Source organism: Eschrichtius robustus, chromosome 20 (assembly GCF_028021215.1).
Source record: "Eschrichtius robustus isolate mEscRob2 chromosome 20, mEscRob2.pri, whole genome shotgun sequence".
Taxonomy (NCBI): Eukaryota; Metazoa; Chordata; class Mammalia; order Artiodactyla; family Eschrichtiidae; genus Eschrichtius; species Eschrichtius robustus.
In genome coordinates this window covers 22477325-22502843 of record NC_090843.1, presented here as the reverse complement: position 1 = coordinate 22502843, position 25519 = coordinate 22477325, and the positions used below count along the sequence as shown (strand labels likewise).

Genomic DNA, 25519 nt, shown 5'->3' with positions numbered 1-25519 from the left:
AAAAAACTGAGAAAGCCTCTACTTTTTCAAGTAAGATGATGACTTTCTCTTCTGATGCTGTAGTTGCGTTTGTATAAGATCTGCTTTTGGTTGCTTGGTAGTCCTTTGAAGATACTACATATATTTTATGTACTGCTTTTATATTGGAATACCCAATTCCTGCTGTATTGGGTCAGCCAGGTAAATATTGGTATTTAAAATACAGATGTCCCAGCATTATGGATAAATAGGGCATTGGTAATGAAGAACTTTTAGACAATTACAGGATAATAAAACTTCTGTAAATTATTGTGCTAACATTAAAAAAAATCATTCATTTAAAAATACTTAAAAGTACTGTTTTCTGGATGTTTTAATAAAGGGGAAATATAGATTGATTTTCATTAATGATGTCATTTGATTTAGTTATTGGAGAGAAGACATAATAGGATGGTCCTGCATATAGTATATCTGAAACATTGTTCAAGGTCAGGTTATTCAAAATTAACTGTGGCCTTCTTTTAAGGCTTTAAGTGATAAATGAGGTGAAGCTAGTAAGTACACTTGAAAACAGATCCAAAGTAGGTTTCCAGACACAGTGTATAGATCCTGTTGCTTTAAACATATCTTTTTCTAGCACTGGAAATTTTTCTGTGCACCTTCTCTGGTAAGTTCTAGATGATTATCATTTTCTTTGCCTTTAATTTGGCAAGATAATTTAGAATTTCACTCTTTGCCAATTTACCATCAAGTGCAAATTTTGGGGAGTTTGAATACCGTCTCTTGAATTCAGTATGGAGTCAGAGGTGGCTTCACTATTAGATTTTGTGAACACTTAAAGTTTCAAAGGTGTCCTGTATAATATAGTGAGGAGCTTAACTGGTATGCCACTTGAAGCACTTATGAATATAAAGAGTAATTATTATCAGGGACATATGTTTGAAAACATTTGATAACTTCATTTTAATAAACAGGTACTATTCTATGAGCTTTACGTGTGTTATCTCATAATCTTCACAATAACTCTAGGAGGTAGTTACTGTTACTCTCATTTTCAAATGAGGCAGCTCAGGCACAGATAATTAAATAACTTGGCCAAGTATATGCAGCTGGTAAATGGCAGAACCTGGATTCAGACTCTGGCTTTTTGACTTTTGAACCTGTGCTCATGACCATTATCTCTACTGGCAATTATGTATTTTATATAACTGTAATTGAGTCATCAAATGTGTAGGATAAACTTATAGGTCACAAAGAATAAATGAGCTTTTAGAGAGGTGATACAATTACAGTTTTTACTCTGTTGCGTTTTGTGCAGATCTGTTTCTCCTTGGTCTCCCAAGGCTTCTAGGGAGGCTCCTGACAGTGATAAGTTACACCTTGTTGTACAGGATATATTGTTAACTTGTTTTAGTTCAGACATTCTTTTGTGTACCCCTTTTAAGTGGTATTTTATCTTTGGAAGTCTTTGTGATTTAGGCTGATGTATTTATTTTTTTAATGTTTTAAGAGTTTTAGCTACTTTAAGAATCTGACCTCAATTTCTGAATGAGACATGACTTCTGCCTACGTTTACCAGATTAAGGCATACTTGTTCACAGATTGAAATGTTACACAAACTAATGGAAAATAACATAGTATAATTTACAATGTAGATGTGTTCAACACTTTGAACTACAAGTACACTAAAGAAAGTATTATTTGTACAGTGATGTACAGCTATGAGGTGTACACACTGCTTAGCATTTAGTGGTTGCGCAGCTATTAATGATGATGCAGCTGAATGTTAGTGAGGAAATGTTCTTCAGCTTGTGTACCTGCAGAGGACTGGTGATTTAGAGTAGCCTCTCATTTCTTCTTGTTCTGAATGTATTCTGCATTAGATTTCTAATGAAAAGGAGCTACAATAATAGATCAGTGAGTGATAGAGAAACAACTATCTTAAAGGTGACAATAAAAATGTAAAGATTACCCAAGAACTTCCTATAACCTATATAGTAATCATAATGGTACACAGCAATAAGCAAGTCATGTGTTACTTTTATGTAGTATGTTTGTAGGATTCCTTTTTGTGTTTCATATATGATACCAGGATGTGACCTTCAGATAATTCTTTTTTTTTTAATTTTTTTAAAATAAATTTATTTATTTATTTTTGGCTGTGTTGGGTCTTAGTTTCTGTGCGAGGGCTTTCTCTAGTTGCGGCGAGCAGGGGCCACTCTTCATCGCGGTGCCGGGGCCTCTCACTATCGCGGCCTCTCTTGTTGCGGAGCACAGGCTCCAGGCGCGCAGGCTCAGTAGTTGTGGCTCACGGGCCCAGTTGCTCCACGGCATGTGGGATCTTCCCAGACCAGGGCTCGAACCCGTGTCCCCTGTATTGGCAGGCAGATTCTCAACCACTGCGCCACCAGGGAAGCCTGCGCCACCAGGGAAGCCCCCAGATAATTCTTAATTGAGACCATTAAGTCAGGAGGTTTACAGTTTTAAAATATTTAGGTCATAGAAATATATTAATATATTTTCTGTGTGGGTCTGTGTAATAGAGTTGGCATTCTAATGCAGGCATGCCAGAGATCACACATGGGCAAGTGTTCTAATCTCTGTTTCCTGTGTTTCCTATCATCTGAAAGATGCCACTAGCTATGAAAATCATTGTCAGCTTTGCTTGGGAGACTGAAACTTATGCAAAATCATTACTATTTCGTTTCCCATATACATTATGATAGGTGGAAAGGATTGGAACCAAGGCTGTGCAAATTTCAAAATACTGATGATGAATTGGCATGATTATTATTAGCAAATGCAAAGTTATTGGTTAGTACATTCTGAAGGGATCAAGAGTGACCAAAGAAAGGTCAGAATAAAGGAAAGCTCCCTGGTGGTGATTTGAAGGGTAGAGGGTATATATTTAAGGCAAAAGGCACTTAAAAACGTGGGACATATTAAGGAATAACATCATAGAGACACTTACAATTTGCATTGAAGGGAGGATGGGGTTGGCGAGAAGTGTGATCATAGGGCTCCATGTGATGGTACCCTTATTTATTTGTTTTCAAAGTAGGCATGGAAGACCAAGAAGAAACAGATCTAGACAAATATATCATTAGGCTGAGTGCCGTCAAAATTATAGAAAAATAGGTGTCCCTGTTGTATTCCTTCCTTTTAGTCTGTATGCGTCACAGAATTCTCATTAAAGTACTGCGAAGGATTCTTTTATCACATTTTCTCAGGTCTTTAAGTTATATAACCAGAACTAAAGTTTGTGACTTAAAATTTTTTTTAAAACGTATATAATTAGCTATCCTGATTGTGCTGCTTCATTGCTGAGATAATTTCCATATAAATTCAATCTATTTGGGTACATGATAAAATGAATAAAGGACAGTCTGTTTTCTTGATGTGGTCAAGATTACCATTTTTGGAAAAGTTGTAGCAGAAGTTCATGAAATCTTGAATTATGGGTTTGAAACCCATGTAGAGGTTTCATTTTTGTTCTTGTGATTTAATAAGTTTCTAATATTTTATTAATGAAAATGGATTCCAGCTTGAGGTAGACATCCAGTTCTTGAATTCTATTCAAATTCCTTCCTGAAACAACTTGGTACTTTTGCTTGTATGTCTGGCATTCTCTTTTCATATTAGCATTGCCATTTAGTATTAAGTGAAAGCTGACTCATGGCAATTACCAAAGGAATTACAAATGACCACCACAAATACTGAAAGAAGGCATTGATTTGATATTGCAGTGAATACCAGAAGATGTTGTAATGATTTTCCAGTTATAAAAAATGAATTGTCCATTTAACTTGGAAGTCTAACCAGATGTGCTTAATGCATATTGTATTAATCAGTGCAAAAAATTAAATATGCCCAGGCTGAATATACTGTGTTGTCATTCTTACACAAAATGATATCTTTGGGATTTAACATACACTTAGTATTTTATACTAATTTAGGAATGTATGGGGAAAAAAGTATAGCTAAAGTTGGTTTGGCATTGTACATAGGTTAATAGCACATAATGTTTTAGTAAGTGCTATAGAGAGTAAGAAATTAAAGTTAGGACCCAAAACCACGAGTTTCCTGTTTCTTGCCTTAATTCTTCTTTTTACTGACAATGTTAGGGTAAGATAAATCTTGTGTTTTGTGTCAGTCAAGCAACCAGAAAGTTATCTTTGTAATATTACATTTACTCTCATCTCATGAGGTTCCAATTATTTTTTGTCGTCCTTGCCACTCTTTGGCAATTACATTGATTTCGAGAGGGAATTTCAATTTATCGCTGTGTTTTATAGAACTGAAATACAAAATAGCTCTCCAGGTTTAAAGTCGTAATAGAGAAAAGTCATTGATCATGGTGTTTTGTTTTTTTTTAATAAATAAATAAATTTATTTATATATTTTTGGCTGTGTTGGGTTTTTGTTGCTGCACAGGGGCTTTCTCTAGTTGCGGCGAGCTGGGGCTACTCTTCGTTGCGGTGCGCGGGCTTCTCATTGTGGTGGCTTCTCTTGTTGTGGAGCACGGGCTCTAGGCGCGTGGGCTTCAGTAGTTGTGGCGCTTGGGCTCAGTAGTTGTGGCTCGTGGTCTCTAGAGCGCAGGCTCAGCAGTTGTGGTGCACGGGCTTAGTTGCTCCGTGGCATGTGGGATCTTCCCAGACTAGGGCTTGAACCCGTATCCCCTGCATTGGCAGGTGGATTCTTAACCACTGCGCTGCCAGGGAAGTCCGATCATGTTTTGTATCTGACATTTTAAATAATGCTTGTTGGAAGAGTCAGTGTTCGTATCTCATGGTTCATGTAATAGTATTTTTCCAGAGTTGATGAGAGAAGAACAGCTTAATTTTTCACCCTTTTTATAGGCAGTACTGATAAAAAATCAAGAAATTAATTTGATACTTTAGGTCTTGACTATAGAAGAAACTAAAGCTGATGCTTGTGGTTTATATGCTGTAGTGTCAATAACTTCTCTTGTTGCTATGAGTAAAATTATGGAGTATTTTAAAAGAAGGGGCAAAAGTGGTTGAAAATTTAATTGGTTTAATAGTACTTTAGGGTATCATCTGCACAAGAGATGCAAAGGAGTTTATTTACTTCAAGAATATCTTTTAGAATATAAGCTAATTAAAATTGTTAAAACAATATTTGAATAGGGGTTGTACTAAGAATAGCATGTATGATTATGTGGCGGGAGTTGGTTAAGAAGTGGTGTTTTTCAAGGAGCTATTGTTTTAGCTGGAGAGATAACAAAAGTAATAATATTAAGTTTATTACACACAAGACTAGCATGATTATCAGATGAATAGTATTATAGTCAGTAAATGCAAAACCCTAAGGAAAAGAGAGAGCCCTTAAAGTGGAATAATTAGGTGTGCTTTTATGAAGAAATTAGCATTTAAACTGGGTCTTGAAAGATGGGTTTGCATCCTTGCAAAGGAAAAGAATGGGAGGCATTCAGGTGGAGAAAATAGGGTAAAAGTATAGAAGTGGAACTAGCAGAATTGGGTTTTTTTTTTTTTTAGAATTGGTTTTTTTAGGACAATGAATAAAACATTGGGAATAGGGGAAAAGTGAAAGCTAGGGATACAAAAGTAAGTTTTATTTTAATGCTGTAGGCAGGCATGTACTGGCTATTTAAGGTGTTGTTTAAGCAGGGGAATAGACATAGGAAGATTGATTTACATACAGTTGTGTTAGATGTGCTATACATACAGTTAAAGCTGTGATAACCAGTCTCCATTAACCAAAATTAATGTGAGTGGGGGCAAGGGAGTAGAGGGCGTATACAAGGGAGTGATTATGATAATGGGCTATGTGATTTTAAGCATGGCAGAGAGATAAGTGAGGACTTTTGGGGTGGAGGGTAGAGAAAAAAGTTGGATCAATGGATTGTAGGTTCTGATGGGGTTTAAGAATTGTTGGAGTGGAGGTACTAGAGGGAATGAGCTGGAAGGACAGGAGGTTGTGGTTGGAGAGCACAGTATTTGAAGTAGAGATTATGGAAGGGTTGAAGTTATTAGTAATGGAGAGTGAAATGGCTAAGGTAGAATGGAGGTCAAGATCATTATAGGAAAGGAAGTTAGGGAACTGAGGCACCAGGGTGTTGTAAAATCATCTAACCTAGATATTAGAATGGTAATATTGTGTAGTTGCATACTGTCATGGTTTAATAAGTGCCCTTGTATACATTCTTGTCTAATTCTCCCAGTAACTCAGCAAGATAAGTAGTATAGGTAGTAAGTCTTTCATAGATGAAGAAACTGAGGATAAATTAAGTATTTGCCTAGTACAGAGCTGAGTTTTGAACTTTAATCTTCTGATTTCTTTTGTAGCATTCTTTCTGCTGTGGTACATAGTTTGGCCTCTTTCTGAGGAGATGAGTGTTGGTATTGTCTACATTATGCAAAGCATTGTTTCTCTTTAATACATAGCAGCATTTTCTACCAGTTAACTAACTGGTAGGAAATAGATGGTATGCTTATTATTAAATTTTTTTTTTCCCAAAACCATCTCAGCGTTATAAGCTTAATTGGTTCTTCATGACTTCTTGCTTGCCTTTTTGCTGTTTATAGGCCTACCAGAAATTCCATTCCATTTCCCGAACATTTATTGAGTGCCTGTTTGTTAGCATAGCATCATAAAAGGATAAGAAAAGAAGATTTTTAAAAAATTAGTCCATTTTGTTAATTTGTTCCAGTAAAAGAGTAGATGGCAGAGAAGAGTGGTACTTCTACTGGGTGCTGTCAAATTAGGGTACCAAAAACTTATCCATGACCATTATAGCATCAAAAGTTGACTGCTGTGGAATCTAATGATGATACTATCAGCTACTATTTTTTGAGTAGTATTACATGCCAGGCCTTGTGCCAAGGCATTTTGGAGATATTTATCTAATCTAAGTAACCATCCAAACCGGGTGGTGGTATCCTTCATTTTACAGAAGAGAAAACAGAAATTGAGGCCACACAGTAAACTCAGTTTTGAACACTGTTTTCTCCTAAAATATGACTTCTTCTGTCTTTCCTGATTGTTTCAAGTATAAGATACAAACGCACTAACTTGGTTTCTAAGACTCTTCTTAAGCATCTGGTGCCATTGTAACAGGTGTATTTCTTTTCCTCCCCCTCATTGTCCTGTCCTGCTATCTTGTAGTTTATGTTATTATCTGGACATGCTAGACTCTTTCATTGTTTTTTGTTTTTGCATATGCTCTTACCTGTCTGGAATTCCTACTACTCATTCTTTTTTAAAAAATATCTGTTTATTTATTTGGTTGCACCAGGTCTTAGTTTTGGCAGGCAGGCTCCTTAGTTGGGGCATGTGTGTGGGATCTAGTTCCCTGACCAGGGATTGAACCCAGGCCCCCTGCATTGGGAGCAGGGAGTCTTATCCACCGCGCCACCAGGGAAGTCCCCTTACTACTCATTCTTCAAGACTCAATTTGCTGTTGTCTCTGACGTCTTCCCTAGGCAGAGTTAGTTGCTTCATTTTCTGTGCTCCCACAGCACTTTGGTCGTATTTCAGTAACAACACTTTTATTAGTAGTAGTAGTAGCTAACAGTACAGAGTGCTCTCTGTTAGGTACTGTGGTATGCATTATTATCTCATGTAATCCCCGGTAAGGTGGGTTTTATTTTTATCCCCATTTTACAAAAGAAAAACTTACCCACTTCACACAGCTAGTGAGTCGAAGAAGTAGGTTTCAAGTAGTTTGGACCAGTCTCAGCCTTTAAGCACTGTGTTGTTTTATTTCTCCTACGGTATACTTTGTAATACTTATTATAATACTTATAATTTATCTCATCTCTCTGGACGTGGAACTCCTTGAATGCAGTCTTTCTTGTTTTATTCATTTTTCTAGTATTGAGTCAGGGTCTGGCACCTACAGGTTGCTCAGGTATTTGAATTATTGGTTAAGTAGAGACGTGTATGTAGGAAGGAAAGACTTCGTAGACTCTAAGAAGAATGTCCAGATTTGGTGGCTCAACTTCCTGCTGTGCTGTGGATTATATAGGTTGAACTATTAGTTCTGTGACATCCTAAAGCCAGTTGAAGGATATTTCAAGTGTGGAGGTTGTCTTACGGAGAGTTATAATCTCACTTTATTTTATATTGTATATAATTTCAGCAATCTTTTAGTTGTGAGTTTCCTTTTGTGTGACACATTGTACATACACATTGTTTTTCCTTGGACTAGTGCAGAATTTTTGTCAAACGTCTAAATGGATAGACATTTATCATACCAGCCAGTGGTGAAAAATAATAAGCATTGCTATGGGTCTCAGAGGACTTTTTTTTTTTTTAATTAATTAATTTATTTTTTCTATCTATTTAATCTGTCTGTCTTTGGCTGCGTTGGGTCTTCGTTGCTGCACGCAGGCTTCAGTAGTTGTGCCACGCAGGCTCAGTAGTTGTGGCGCATGAGCTTAGTTGCTCCAAGCCACGTGGGATTTTCCCAGACCAGGGCTTGAACCCGTGTCCCCTGCATTGGCAGGTGGATTCTTTTTTTTTTTTTTTAATTTTAGCAATTTCATGTATCTTTATTTATTTATTTTATTTATTTATGGCTGTGTTGGGTCTTCATTTCTGTGCGAGGGCTCTCTCCAGTTGCGGCAAGTAGGGGCCACTCTTCGTCGTGGTGTGTGGGCCTCTCATTATCGCAGCCTCTCTCGTTGCGGAGCACAGGCTCCAGATGCGCAGGCTCAGTAATTGTGGCTCCCGGGCCCAGCTGCTCCGCGGCATATGGGATTCTCCCAGACCAGGGCTCGAACCCGTGTCGCCTGCATTGGCAGGCCGACTCTCAACCACTGCGCCACCACGGAAGCCCTCCTATGGGGTTTTAAAAAGTTCCTAATTTTTCAGTGTTATGAGTTTTTGGAAACCAGTCCTTTCTTGTTCTAGTCAAATTATCCAGAAAATTTGATATGTCAAACAGATGTACGTGTATTTTTAGACGAGTGTGTGATATGCTTATACCCTTGACTCAGTGTAATGTGTTTTCAAGTTCTTAGATATTTACTGAGATGGCTTAGCAAATTATCTTTCTTACCAGATTACACAGAGTTAAGTTTAATAAGTGAATTTATTCTTCTGGGTTACTGACTGGCCTCAACAGTGCCTTAAAATAATAATTCATTATTTTGTAACTCTTTAAATCTCAAAACCTATGCAGTAATACTGTAGTGTAATCATCTGGAATTTACAGCTGGGGAAACAGGCCTAAGCCCAGAGAGTGGTTTGGTAATCTGCCCCAGGTTATACAGCTAGCAGATAGTAATGATTTGATTTCTGGTGTCTCTGACTTCAGAGATCTTTGGCTTTACAATAATATACTGGAAGTCATTGGAAATCAGACTATATCATTAAGAAAACAGTATTGAAGAACTGGGGTTTTTGAGGAATTGACCATAATGGTGTTTCTGTCTATTTTCTAAATTGAAATAAATTTTAAATGTACTAATAAAATAACATGAAGAATCCCCCAGAATGTCCTTTTCTTTTCTTTTTTTTTTTTTTCCTGGCCAAGCGGCTTGTGGGATCTTAGCTCCCCAACCAGTGATAGAACCCGGGCCCTCAGCAGTGAAAGCGTGGAGTCCTAACCACTGGACTGCCTGAGAAGTCCCAGAATGTCCATTTCTTTTTGGATAGGTTTTTCATCCTGAGACATTTTCTTTCTGAATTAAGATAATACTAGAATTAGTTTATTTGGAATGAGTAGGGTAGAGGGAGACAGAGATGAATTCTCATATTTATTTGTTGACAGAGGAGGACTGTTTTTGTTCATAGATGAAATATGAAGCTGTTCTGTACGGCTCTGTCTGCTAAACAAAACTATTTTGGGTCCATGGCAGGTGGACTCAGCATCATTATATGTTTTGAATTTAGTAAGTCCAGATTATAAACAAGTATGTTATTTGAGTTGTGATGTAGGGCTATGATTAATATATACACTTGGAGACATTAGACAATCTCTAAGGGGATAATGGTAAATACAGTACAAAAGATAAATTTTGGTTGGCGAGATTTGGAGCAGAGAGAGACAGGAACATCTACAGTATGCAGCTAAATAGCCAGAGCCAGGTGCTAAGGTAGGGTTAGCATGAGTGGTACAATAAACTGCCAAAGATAAAACTTTTAAACTTGGCTCATACCTAGTCTAGATGGGAAAAGCCAGACAGGATTTAAAATCTCAGTCTGTATAATCCTTGTGTTAATGATTGATTTGACTATTCAGATCAGAACTTTGGATCTGCCGACTTTGTGAGTAATATTTTTCATTATTTTTTTTTTAAGAAATGGTATTAAATTTTAATAGTCATAGGAAGATGGAAGAGACTCACCTCTTTAGGGTCTTAAATATTGTGTTTTGCTATTTGAAATTATGGGCTGTTTGTTGTGATCCTTAAAGAATTGTCCCACACTTTTCTTTAGCTCTAATTTTCCCTATTAATTACCATACAGTTAATCACTGGAAAAGGTACAGCTGTGGGATTATGTGGATTCCGAAATTAGCACTGGTTAGCAAAAAACAAGATTATTTATATGGATAAATTTAGGGCAACCCCTGTCTCTATTTATATTTAAATGATCACTACAGCTAAATTTGTAATGAGAAGTTTCCACATTTGTCCTGTGCTTGGAAGCAGAATCCTTGACCTGTAAGGAACTAGAGCTACCGTGTACTTTAATGACATGCAGGTCAGTCAGGTTCTATTCATTTGTAGTTAGACCTACCACAAGTTGATACTTTTTTGAGAGAAGCAGTTGAAAGAAAGTCAGCTAGGTGTATGTATACATGTGTGTGCATTTAAAAATCTTTGACACATTTTTTGGTGTGTGCGTGTCTGATCTTTTTGAACTTACATTTCTGATCAGCATAAATGAAAAGCTAACTTCAATTCTGAAAGCAGGTAATATTTAGAAAGGAAGAGTTGATTTAGACAATGGAATAAGTGTTCAAAGCAGTCATCATTGAAACCAAATTTTAAGAATGCTCTAACATAGGATCTGTGAATTTTCACTAGGGTGACCCAATGTTTGGTTTATGCTTCTTGTCCTGGCTAATTAATTACGATTAGCACTCCCTTTTACTCTGAGTGCCCTGGTTTGTATGATACTATCATTCTAGCTCTAACGGGATTTGAGAGATCTAAATGTGGTTTTGAAAGCAGGGTAAAGCAGAAAAAATTACTTCTCTTCAAATCCCTGTTGAGGTCTTCAGATAATCAGATGCCATACTGACTATTTTTGGAAAGAAGGATCTTAGTAAGTTCATCTGAATGACTTGAAAAAAATTTTTGTGGGAGAGAGAGGCAAGAAATAAAATATCATTATCATCATCATCATCATCGTCATCATCACTGCTACTACTATCATAGTTTGTGCCCTGGAAGTTTGAAATCACTTTTTATATCCCTTCCTTTCTTCTTCGTTTTGCTTTTCTAGTACGACATTCAGAAGGGACAAAAGGATTCAGAGTGAAAAGTTAAACCACTTAACCTCAAAGACAACCACTATTTCCAATTATATGTGGGTTCTTTCAGAGTTACTTAATATATACAGGCATTCTCCATTCTATCTTTCCAACGGTAGCATGCAAGCACATTTTTCAGCACTTTGATTTTTTTCTCATAATAATATGCTTTCAACAATAATAATAACTAAAAGATTTTTGTTTTTTGTTTTTATTTTAAACTAATTTATGTTAAACTTATTTTAGACATATGGAATGGTCCCAAAAATAGTATAGAGGGTTTTGGTATATCACTCACCGAACTTCTCCTGCTACAGTATTTGTACAATAACCATAATATAATTATCAAAACTAGGAAATTAACATTGGTAAAATAATATTAACTAAACCATAGAGCTTATTTGGATTTTACCACTTTTTCTACTGATGTCCTTTTTCTGTTCCAGAATCCCATCCAGGATTCCACATTGATTACATTTAGCTATTCTTTGTCTCCTCTAATGTATAACACATCCTCAGTCTTTCCGTGTCTTTTGTGATAACTAGGTTTTTTTTTTTTTTTAATTTTTATTTGGAGTATAGTTGATTTATAATGTTGTGTTAGTTTCAGGTATACAGCTATACATATACATATATCCACTTTTTTTTTTTTTTAAAGATTCTTTTCCCATATAGGCCCTTACAGAATATTGAGTAGAGTTCCCCGTGCTATACAGCAGGTTCTTAATTAGTTATCTCTGTTATATATTGATAACTAGGTTTTGACTAACTCTGCTTTCTATAGGGAATATTATTTCAGAATTATGGAGGCAAGGTTATTTTTTTTTAATCTTTGGGCTTTGTATGGGAATACAGTGGAAGGAATATGGGGCTAAGAATCAGAAGCCTTTGTGAATTTGTGACAATCTCTGTATCAGTTTATGTATCAGTTCTCTTGTTTGTAAAATAGGGATGATTAAAATAAATCCCCTAAATTCAACTGATTCCCAAATCCTGTATTGAGTATCTCATGAGCTTATCCTAATAACCTTAGGATAAGGTTTCTAAAGGTATTTTATAAAGCTAAAAGAAGCTGTACATGTCTGTGTGTATGGAGTGGTATTGACCCTTCCCAAAACTTTTTTTTTTGGGGGGCTTCCCTGGTGGCACAGTGGTTAAGAACCCACCTGCCAATGCAGGGGACACGGGTTCGAGCCCTGGTCCGGGAAGATCCCACATGCCATGGAGCAGCTAGGCCCGTGCGCCACAACTGCTGAGCCTGCGCTCTAGAGCCTGCGAGCCACAACTACTGAGCCCACGTGCTGCAACTACTGAAGCCCGCACGGCCTAGAGCCCGTGCTCTGCAACAAGAGAAGTCACCGCAATGAGAAGCCTGCACACCGCAACGAAGAGTAGCCCCCGCTCACCACAACTAGAGAAGGCCCGCGCGCAGCAACGAAGACCCAATACAACCAAATATAACTAATAAATTAATTAATTTAAAAAAAAACTTTTTTTTTAAATAAACCTTTTATTTAAGTACAGTTTTAGATTTACAGAAAGATTGCTAAGATAGTACAGAGTTCATATATATACACATATACCTCATATACTTTGTGCCCATTTTCCCCTGCTGTTAAAATTTTACATTAGTATGGCATATTTGTACTAATGAGCCAATATTGATATATTATTATTAGTAGTAGTAGTAGTAGCATTTGGCCGCATCGAGAGGCATGTGGGATCTTAGTTCCCCAACCAGGGAACGAACCCGCACCCCCTGCATTGGAAGCACAGAGTCTTAACCACGGGACTGCCAGGGAAGTCCCTTGATACATTATTATTAACTTTATTCAGATATCCTTAGTATTCCCCTAATGTCCTTTTTCTATTCCAGGATCCCATACAGGATATCACATTACATTTAGTTGTCATGGCTCCTTAGACTCTTCTTGACATTGAGCAAAAATTTAGTTAATGTTATAATTGTCATTAATTTTGCGTAATTAATACTTAATAAGTATTTCAATTATCATAAGTACCTATATATATTCTCTAGCTCAGTGGGGCCCTATGCTTATGTTTATTGTATATTTGTTTAATCTTTTAAAGCAAACCCTTTGACTTGTACATTTGTGTTTGGGACATTGTTAAATAAATTTATGACTTATTTGATATAAAAGCCTTCATTAGGAGCATGGATCCAAAATTTAACATTGTTCCTATAGGTAAGAAAGATTTGCTTTAAATGATCTGTTTCAGGGGAAACAAGGGACTGCTTGCTTCCTTTGCTAAAGAAAAAGGAAGAGTTTCATATATCTTCTTTGACCACCTTAATGCCCAACAAAAATATAGTCCTTCTTAACTCTTCTTTGAGGAAGGAGCTATCTAGTCTTCAAGGCAATTCCCTCCAAATCTCCATTGTCTTTGATCTTTTCCAGCTTCCCCTTTGTTTTCTGTATATTTGGTCCTCCTCCCCACCTCCTTAAAAAAAATCTTAATAAACAGTTTTAAAAAGCAAATCTTACTATACCATTCTCTTTCTTAAAGACCTCTACTAGCTGCATATAGCGTAAATCATAGATCAGAGAATAAATCCTGTGCTCTACAAAGCCAGCCTTATACTTTTCAGTGGAGGAGTCTCCACACTCCACCTTCACCTGGCTATGATCCAGCCCCCTTCCCCTTTGAAGTCTTGCTTGATACTCCTAGTCTGTGCTCCCCCAGCTCTTCATTTACATCTCTGTTATGGCACTTAACCATATTGTAATTCACGGTTTAGCTATTTCCTTCTCCATAAGGCATATTCCTTAAGTCCAGGCACTCTCTCTTTATCTATGTGTCCTGTGCCAGAACACTTCCTAGTAGATGACAAAAAGTTAGTGAATATTACGTGTTGGGTTAGAATAACATGTCCTTTTATGTAAATAAAGAGAGAAGAGGCTTGATGATTTTTTGAGAACTGATACATAAAAGAGGCAAGATGATTTTTTAACTGTTGTAAGGACTCGGTATTTCCACATCCTTGCCCTTGTCCCCTAATTTTTTCAGTCTTTTGAAGGTGATTTGTGGGATTCCCTGATTGTCTAGTGGTTAGGACTCAGTGCTTTCATTGTGGTGGCCTGCGTTCAATCCCTGGTCGGGGAACTAAGATCCCACAAGCTTCGTGGTGTGGCCGGAAAAAAAAAAAAAGGTGATTTGCACTTTTCAAATTATGCCCTGGATGGGGTGTTTTTTGTAAAAGACTTTTTCCCAGACATTCTGTTAGACTCAACTTGTAGGTAGAAGTTTACTCTTATACCTAGATATAGCAAGTAGTCCAGTAGCCTCTTGTCACAGGTAAGGAAGCTTTGTGCTAATAACGTCTTTAATTTTTTAGAACATTGTGCCCCCTTTATTAAAATGTATTATTAAAAACAGTAATACAGGGAGTTTTCTGTGTGTGTGCTTGAGGCAGGAGGGGTGCACTCCTGCTGCACTGGCTACAGGAGTTGGGGGGTGAGCTTGGCGGTGACGTGGTGCCCTCACATGACTGGGAGCTGCAGAGCAAAGCAGCCTTCATCCCTCCAGGGAAAGTGGAGCAGGTCTGTGGGTATAAGTGTTGCAGCAGTGCACTCGTGGCGAGAATCGGAGAAGCAAGAGACAGCAAGGATAGGCCTAGGAAAATGAAGAAATGGAGCAGCCCATGCAGAATGGAGAGGAAGACCCCCCTTTGGGAGGGGACCACCAGCCAGCAGGAAATAATACACAGGGAAAGGCTCGCTGACTTGCCTGTAATTTCCAGTGGGCCATACCCAGTAGGCAGGTCAGTGATGGGATGGGTGGAAATGGAAATGTTAATGGAGGGGATGAGAGAAATCAGGAGAAAACTTAGGGAGCTGCAGTTGAGGAATTGTCTTTGTATACTTGTAGGGGAGCTCTCTAATCACCATGACCATCATGATGAATTTTGCCTTGTGCCTTGACTCCTGCCATTTCCCTTGAGATTAATACTGTGATTCCCAATGTTGTTTTCTTTTTCCTTGCATTTTCCTGATATGCCTTTACTGATCCGTTTGCTGTGAACCTTATGTAATTTCCATGTGTCAGGTGTTACCAGCTTCTAATTAGAGATTGCCTTGGCACCCAATCGAAGTTTCTGTCAACAGTACAGTTTCACCCATTCGCCTGGAAAAATGTAAAGTTAATAAAGCAATTAAAAAGCTTTTAAAAAGCAAAAAACCCCAAAAAAAAAACAACAAAAAAACCCCCCAAATGAAAACAGAACAAGTAGTACAAATGTAAAAGTGGATATTGTTTAAAAGTTCAGGCTACATTGTAACAAAGTAAAAAGTGAAAGAAAGTGCTGCATTCTCCATTCCATTTCTTAGAGGTAATCATTGTTATCAATTTTACAATTTTGTAGTCAGGTTTTAAAATGGACATACTGTTTTGAAGAAATGCTTTAGAAATTTTGACTACGGGTTTACTCAAGTTATTAACTTTTTTTGTTGCTACTTATGAAAAAATATAGGCTTTATTTTTTAGAGCAGTTTTAGATTCACAGCAAAGTTGAGCTCAAAGTTCAGAGTTCCCATATATCCATTCCCCCTTCACATCAACTGTCATCAACAGTTCCCACCAGAGTGGTACATTTGTTACAAGAGGTGAACCAACATTGACACATGATTATCAACCAAGGTTGTAGTTTACATTAGGGTTCACTCTTGCTGTAGGTTCAGTGGTTTTGACAAATTAGTATAATGACATGTATCCACCATTATAGTATCATACAGAATAGTTTCACTGTCCTAAAAATTTCCTATGCTCCATCTATTTATCCCTTCTTCCCCTTTAAGCCCCTGGCAACCACTGTTTTGTTTTGTTTTTTTGTTTGTTTTTTTAACTGTTTCCATAGTATTACTTTTTCCAGAATGTTACATATTTGGAGTCATAACAGTATATAACCTTTCAGGTTGGCGTCTCTCACTTAGTATTAATAATATGTATTCAAGATACCTCTGTGTCTTTTTGTGGCTTGATAGTTCATTTCTTTTTAGTGCTGAATAATATTCTATTGCATGGATGTACCACGGTTAATTTGTTCATCTATTCGACATCTTGGTTGTTTCCAAGTTCTTGCAATTATGAATAAAACTACTATAACTGTCATGTGCAGGATTTTGTTTGATATAAGTTTTAAACGCATTTGGATAAATACCAAGGAATGCAATTGCTGGATCATGTGGTAAGGCTATGTTTAGTTTTGTAAGAAACTGCCAAACTATCTTCCAGAGTATTATTTTGCTTTCCCACCAGCAGTGAATGAGAATTCCTGTTGCTCCCACATCCTTTCTAGCATTTGGTGTTTTCGGTGTCTTGGATGTTAGCCATTCTAATATGTAGTGGTATTTCATTTTAACTTGCAATTCCCTAACGAAATAAGATGTTGAGCATCTTTTCATATACTATTTGCTATATGTATATTTTCTTCGGTGAGGTATCAGTTTAGATATTTTGCTCAGTTTTTTTTTTTTTTAAGATTTATTGATTGATTGATTGCTATGTTGGGTCTTCGTTTCTGTGCTAGGGCTTTCTCTAGCTGTGGCAAGCGGGGACCACTCTTCATCGCGGTGCGCAGGCCTCTCACTATCGTGGCCTCTCTTGTTGAGGAGCACAGGCTCCAGACGCGCAGGCTCAGTAGTTGTGGCTCACGGGCCTAGTTGCTCCGTGGCATGTGGGATCTTCCCAGACCAGGGCTTGAACCCGTGTCCCCTGCATTAGCAGGCAGATTCTCAACCACGGCGCCACCAGGGAAACCCCTGCTCAGTTTTTAATGGAGTTGTTTTCTTATTGTTCGAGTTCTTTGTATATTTTGGATAATAGCCCTTTATCAGATGTGTTTTTTTTGCAAATTTTTCTCCTGATTTATGCTTTGTCTTCTTATTCTCTTGACAGTGTCTTTCACAGAGCAGAAGTTACACATTTTAATAAAGTCCAAACTTATCAATTATTTCTTTCATGCATCATGCCTTTGGTGTAGTATCTAAAAAGTCAATACCAAACCCAGGGTCACCTAGATTATTGCTAGCTTTTACTTGATTTTCATGTCATCACGTTTATTTTGGTGGTAGATGAAAGATGTTTTATGCTTCACCGCCAAGGATTATTGGCTTTGTGGTTAACATTTTGCTTTTGTGGAAATTGATGGTAATTATGTTTTTGTAGTAACAAATTTTAAATGTCAGCCTTTTTTTCCTATAGGGTACATTTAATTCAGTTTAAATCTGCAAATTCATGGAATTTTAGACCAAGAAACAACATAAAAGAGTGTCTAGTTCGAATTCTTCATTTTATAAATGAGTACAGAATGGAGAGAACTATAACATGATTTGTATGAGATCAAACAGCAAATTAGTAATAAAAATAGGACTTAGAGTTGGTGATAACTGGTTTTAAAGAACTGAGGTGGGAGATGTATTGATAATTTTTCTTGTATGAAAAGTACTTTTTTTGTTGGTGGGTGTTTCTTATTCTTTGTGACTTGGTGTCATGGTTCCCAATATTTAAAAGGGTAAGTTTTTTTGTTTTTGTTTTTTTTAAAATAAATTATTTATTTTGGGTTGCATTAGGTCTTCGTTGCTGCATACAGGCTTTCTCTAGTTGCGGTGAGCGGGGGCTACTCTTCTTTGCGGTGCGCGGGCCTCTCATTGAGGTGGCTTCTCTTGTTGTGGAGCACAGGCTCTAGGCACATGGGCTTCAGTAGTTGTGGCACGAGGGCTCAGTAGTTGTGGCTCACGGGCTCTAGAGCACAGGCTCAATAGTTGTGGCACACGGGCTTATTTACTCCGTGGCACGTGGGATCTTCCCGGACCAGGGCTCGAATCCAAGTCCCCTGAGTTGGCAGGTGGATTCTCAACCACTGTGCCACCAGGTAAGCTCTAAAAGGGTAAGTTTTAAAACAGTAGAAACTGTAAACATTTTTCATGCTTTTAAAGTATTGCAGCGAATTGTGTGGTTTATTATGGCAAATCAAACAGATATTCATAAATGTTGAGAAGTGATCTCTGTCAGTTCCCTAAGTTAGTTATGGTTATTTGTAGAATATTTCTTTTCAGGCTGTTTAAAGTGAAGTGCTATCACTAGAGTCAGCAGATACTTAAATTAAAAAAAAAAACTAAACTTTAGCTGTTTGTCAGATGTTTTTCTTCAGGTATACTTACCAGCTCCTGTCACATTTGCTTAACACTGCTTAATTCTTGTCCACATAAATAGTCTTACGCAGTCTTTTTGATTTTTTTCCCCTTCCATTTAACTTCAAATTAACATATTTCTATATAGTTTTAAAACTTTTGTGATGGCTCCCTAATTGTTGCATTAATAAAACAGTATTAAACTCTTCCCCTGTTAGACATTAGTTTCTACCTTTTAAAATATAAAAGAAGTGTTACAGTGAATATCATCTGCAATTTAAATTTGTAATAGCTGTGGAAAATGTGATACTCTTCTCCCAGTGTTCCCCCTCTTACCTTTTCCTTCTGGGAAAAAAGTCAGAAAGTAATGCAGCATAATACATAACTATATTTATTTATTTATTTATTTATTTAACATTTTTAAAAATTATTTTTTATTGGAGTATAGTTGCTTTACAATGTTGTGTTAGTGTCTGCTGTACAGCAAAATGAATCACCTATACGTACACATATATTCCCTCTTTCTTAGATTTCCCTTCCATGTAGGTCACCACCGAGCTCTGAGTAGAGTTCCCTGCTCTACACAGGAGGCTCTCATCAGTTGTCTACTTTATACATAGTATCAGTAGTGTATATACTTCAGTCCCGATCTCCCAATTCCTCCCACCACCCCCTTCCCCCTTGGTATCCATAAGTTTGTTCTCTACGTCTGTGTTATAACTATATGTATTTTTGAATCAACACCATTTAAAATACATTTCTAGGGAAATATTTTAAAATCTATTTTAAAGTGGTATTGATTCAAAAATACATGTAGCTTTCATTTTAAATATTCAGAGGTAAACACAAAATGATTATGATTTCTATTAGGGTATGAGTATTAGAGTATTTAAGTATAAAATTCAAAAGAGGTCTCTGGGGCTTCCCTGGTGGCACAGTGGTTGAGAATCTGCCTGCCAATGCAGGGGACACGGGTTCGTGCCCTGATCTGGGAAGATCCCACATGCTGCGGAGCAACTGGGCCCATGAGCCGCGATTACTGAGCCTGCGCGCCTGGAGCCTGTGCTCCACAACAAGAGAGGCCGCGATAGTGAGAGGCCTGCGCACCGCGATGAAGAGTGGCCCCCGCTTGCCACAACTAGAGAAAGCCCTCGCACAGAAACGAAGACCCAACACAGCCATAAATAAATAAAAATAAATTAAAAAAAAAAAAAAAAAGAGGTCTCTGCCCACGGCCCGCCGCCTCCATCTTGAATTGAGCTGTCTCGCGTGGCACTTCTGCTCGTGGTGTGAGGTGTTGGCACAGCCACATTACATGAAGAACTCTGGTCTGAAAGGCGGGGTGAAAGCCTTTGCACGAAGCACCGTATGAGCAAGTAAAACTAGACTGTGCACAAAGGAAAAAAGGTGATGGACTCAAGATCAAGACTAACTCTGATGGAGACTGAAAGTCACAACAAAGTTAAAGAAAAACATGCTTCTGAAGATAGTTGCAGACCTTAACCCCAGGATACAAGGAGGTTGGTCAAAAAAGATCTTGCACAAATTGAAACCAACCACAGGGGATTAACCAAGATGGCGGAGTAGAAGGACATGCTCTCACTCCCTCTTGCGAGAGAACCAGAATCACAACTGGCTGCTGGACAGTCATCGACAGGAAGACACTGGACTTCACCAAGGAGGATACCCCACGTCCAAAGACAGAGGAGAAGCCACAGTGAGACGGTAGGAGGGGCGCAATCAGAGTAAAATCAAATCCCATAACTGTTGGGTGGATGACTCACAGACTGGCGAACACTTATACCACAGAAGTCCACCCACGGGAGTGAAGGTTCTGAGCCCCACATCAGGCTTCCCAACCTGGGGGTCTGGCAACGGGAGGAGGAATTCCTAGAGAATCAGACTTTGAAGCCTAGTGGGAATTGATTGCAGGACTTCGACAGGACTGGGGGAAACAGAGACCCCACTATTGGAGGGCGCACACGGAATAGTGTGTGCATCGGGACCCGGGGGAAGGAGCAGTGACCCTGGGGGAGACTGAACCAGACCTACCTGCTAGTGTTGGAGGGTCTCCTGCAGAGGCAGGGGCTGGCTCTGTTTCACCGTGGGGACAAGGACACTGGCAGCGGAGGTTCTGGGAAATACTCCTTGGCATGAGCCCTCCCAGAGTCTGCCATTAACCCCACCAAAGAGCCCAGGTAGGCTCCAGTGTTGGGTTGCCTCAGGCAAAACAACCAACAGGGAGGGAACCCAGCCCCACCCATCAACAGTCAAGTGGATTAAAGTTTTACGGAGCTCTGACCGCCACAGCAACAGTCAGCTCTACCCACCAACAGAGCCTCCCATAAGCCTCTTAGATAGCCTCAACCACCAGAGGGCAGACAGCAGAAGCAAGAAAAACTACAATCCTGCAGCCTGTGGAACAAAAACCACATTTACAGAAAGATAGACAGGATGAAAAGGCAGAGGGCTATATACCAGATGAAGGAACAAGATAAAACCCCAGAAAAACAACTCTATGAAGTGGAGATAGGCAACCTTCCAGAAAAAGAATTCAGAATAATGATAGTGAAGATGATCCAGGACCTCGGAATAAGAATGGAGGCAAAGATTGAGAAGTTGCAAGAAATGATTAACGAAGACCTAGAAGAATTAAAGAATAAACAAACAGAGATGACCAATAAAATAACTGAAATGAAAACTACACTAGAAGGAATCAATAGCAGAATAACTGAGGCAGAAGAACAGATAAGTGACCTGGAAGACAGAATGGTGGAATTCACTGCTGCGGAACAGACTAAAGAAAAAAGAATGAAAAGAAATGAAGACAGCCTAAGAGACCTCTGGGACAATATTAAATGCAACAACATTCGCATTATAGGGGTCCCAGAAGGAGAAGAGAGAGAGAAAGGACCAGAGAAAATATTTGAAGAGATTATAGTCGAAAACTTCCCTAACATGGGAAAGGAAATAGCCACCCAAGTCCAGGAAGCACAGAGAGTCCCATACAGGATAAACCCAAGGAGAAACACGCCGAGACACATAGTAATCAAAGTGGCAAAAATTAAAGACAAAGAAAAATTATTGAAAGCAGCAAGGGAAAAATGACAAATAACATACAAGGGAACTCCCATAAGGTTAACAGCTGATTTCTCAGCAGAAACTCTACAAGCCAGAAGGGAGTGGCATGATATACTTAAGGTGATGAAAGGGAAGAACCTACAACCAAGATTACTCTACCCGGCAAGGATCTCATTTAGATTGGATGGAGAAATCAAAAGCTTTACAGACAAGCAAAAGCTAAGAGAATTCAGCACCACCAAACCAGCTCTACAACAAATGCTAAAGGAACTTCTCTAAGTGGGAAACACAAGAGAAGAAAAGGACCTACAAAAACAAACCCAAAACAATTAAGAAAATGGTCATAGGAACATACATATTGATAATTACCTTAAACGTGAATGGATTAAATGCTCCAACCAAAAGACACAGGCTTGCTGAATGGATACAAAAACAAGACCCGTATATATGCTGTCTACAAGAGACCCACTTCAGACCTAGGGACACATACAGACTGAAAGTGAGGGGATGGAGAAGGATATTCCATGCAAATGGAAATCAAAAGAAAGCTGGAGTAGCTATACTCATATCAGATAAAATAGACTTTAAAATAAAGAACGTTACAAGAGACAGACAAGGAAGGACACTACATAACGATCAAGGGATCAATCCAAGAAGAAGATATAACAATTATAAACATATCTGCACCCAACATAGGAGCACCTCAATACATAAGGCAACTGCTAACAGCTATAAAAGAGGAAATTGACAGTAACACAATCATAGTGGGGGACTTTAACACCTCACTTACACCAATGGACAGATCATCCAAAATGAAAATAAATAAGGAAACAGAAGCTTTAAATGACACAGTAGACCAGATAGATTCAATTGATATTTATAGGACATTCCATCCAAAAACAGCAGACTACACTTTCTTCTTAAGTGCGCACGGAACATTCTCCAGGATAGATCACATCTTGGGTCACAAATCAAGCCTCAGTAAATTTAAGAAAATTGAAATCATATGAAGCATCTTTTCTGACCACAACGTATGAGATTAGAAATGAATTACAGGGAAAAAAACGTAAAAAACACAAACACGTGGAGGCTAAACAATACGTTACTAAATAACCAAGAGATCACTGAAGAAATCAAAGAGGAAATCAAAAAATACCTAGAGACAAATGACAATGAAAACACGACGACCCAAAACCTATGGGATGCAGCAAAAGCAGTTCTAAGAGGGAAGTTTATAGCTATACAAGCCTACCTAAAGAAACAAGAAAAATCTCAAGTAAACAATCTAACCTTACACCTAAAGGAACTAGAGAAAGAAGAACAAACAAAACCCAAAATTAGCAGAAGGAAAGAAATCATAAAGGTCAGAGTGAAAATAAATGAAATAGAAACAAAGAAAACAATAGCAAAGATCAATAAAACTAAAAGCTGGTTTTTTGAGAAGATAAACAAAATTGATAAGCCATTAGCCAGACTCATCAAGAGAAAGAGGGAGAGGACTCAAATCAATAAAATTAGAAATGAAAAAGGAGAAGTTACAACAGACACCGCAGAAATACAAAGCATCCTAAGAGACTACTACAAGCAACTCTATGCCAATAAAATGGACAACCTGGAAGAAATGGACAAATTCTTAGAAAGGTATAACCTTCCAAGACTGAACCAGGAAGAAACAGAAAATATGAACAGACCAATCACAAGTAATGAAATTGAAACTGTGATTAAAACTCTTCCAACAAACAAAAGTTCAGGACCAGATGGCTTCACAGGTGAATTCTATCAAACATTTAGAGAAGAGCTAACACCCATCCTTCTCAAACTCTTCCAAAAAATTGCAGAGCAAGGAACACTCCCAAACTCATTCTATGAGGCCACCATCACCCTGATACCAAAAGCAGACAAAGACATTACAAAAAAAGAAAATTACAGACCAATATCACTGATGAATATAGATGTAAAAATCCTCAACAAAATACTAGCAAACAGAATCCAACAACACATTAAAAGGATCATACACCACGATCAAGTGGGATTTATCCCGGGGATGCAAGGATTCTTCAATATACGCAAATCAATCAACGTGATACAGCATATTAACAAATTGAAGAAGAAAAACCATATGATCATCTCAATAGATGCAGAAAAAGCTTTTGACAAAATTCAACACCCATTTATGATAAAAACTCTCCAGAAAGTGGGCATAGAGGGAACCTACCTCAACATAATATAGGCCATATATGACAAACCCACAGCAAACATCATTCTCAACGGTGAAAAACAAAGCATTTCCTCTAAGATCAGGAACAAGACAAGGATGTCCACTCTCACCACTATTATTCAACATAGTTCTGGAAGTCCTAGCCATGGCAATCAGAGAAGAAAAAGAAAAAAAAAGGAATACAAATTGGAAAAGAAGAAGTAAAACTGTCACTGTTTGCAGATGACATGATACTATACATAGAGAATCCTAAAACTGCCACCAGAAAACTGCTAGAGCTAATTAATGAATATGGTAAAGTTGCAGGATACAAAATTAATGCACAGAAATCTCTTGCATTCCTATACACTAATGATGAAAAATCTGAAAGAGAAATTATGGAAACACTTCCATTTACCATTGCAACAAAAAGAATAAAATACCTAGGAATAAACCTGCCTAGGGAGACAAAAGACCTGTATGCAGAAAACTATAAGACACTGATGAAAGAAATTGAAGATGATACCAACAGATGGAGAGATATACCATGTTCTTGGATTGGAAGAATCAACATTGTGAAAATGACTGTACTACCCAAAGCAATCTACAGATTCAATGCAATCCCTATCAAATTACCAATGGCATTTTTTACGGAGCTAGAACAAATCACCTTAAAATTTGTATGGAGACACAAAAGACCCCGAATAGCCAAAGCAGTCTTGAGGGAAAAAAACGGAGCTGGAGGAATCAGACTCCCTGACTTCAGACTATACTACAAAGCTACAGTAATCAAGACAATATGGTACTGGCACAAAAACAGAAACATAGATCAATGGAACAAGATAGAAAGCCCAGAGATAAACCCACGCACCTATGGTCAACTAATCTATGACAAAGGAGGCAAAGATATACAATGGAGAAAAGACAGTCTCTTCAGTAAGTGGTGCTGGGAAAACTGGACAGCTACATGTAAAAGAATGAAATTAGAATACTCCGTAACACCATACACAAAAATAAACTCAAAATGGATTAGAGACCTAAATGTAAGACTGGACACTATAAAACTCTTAGAGGAAAACATAGGAAGAACACTCTTTGACATAAATCACAGCAAGATCTTTCTTGATTCACCTCCTAGAGTAACGGAAATAAAACCAAAAATAAACAAATGGGACCTAATGAAACTTCAAAGCTTTTGCACAGCAAAGGAAACCATAAACAAGACGAAAGGACAACCCTCAGAATGGGAGAAAATATTTGCAAACGAATCAACGGACAAAGGATTAATCTCCAAAATATATAAACAGCTCATGCAGCTCAATATTAAAGAAACAAACACCCCAATCCAAAAATGGGCAGAAGACCTAAATAGACATTTCTCCAAAGAAGACATACAGACGGCCACGAAGCACATGAAAAGATGCTCAACATCACTAATTATTAGGGAAATGCAAATCAAAACTACAATGAGGTATCACCTCACACTAGTTAGAATGGGCATCATCAGAAAATCTACAAACAACAAATGCTGGAGAGGGTGTGGAGAAAAGGGAACCCTCTTGCACTGTTGGTGGGAATGTAAATTGATACAGCCACTATGGAGAACAATATGGAGGTTCCTTAAAAAACTAAAAATAGAAT

The 25519-nt window shown here is 37.9% G+C and overlaps 1 protein-coding gene and 1 pseudogene across 2 annotated transcripts in view; both read left to right on the top strand.

Annotated features, from left to right (window-relative positions):
• GPATCH8 (G-patch domain containing 8) overlaps window positions 1–25519 on the top strand; it is a 112095-nt gene that overhangs the window by 1757 nt on the left and 84819 nt on the right. The gene's annotated exons all lie outside the window — the stretch shown is intronic.
• Window positions 15102–15393, top strand: LOC137755283 (protein BEX3-like; annotated as a pseudogene).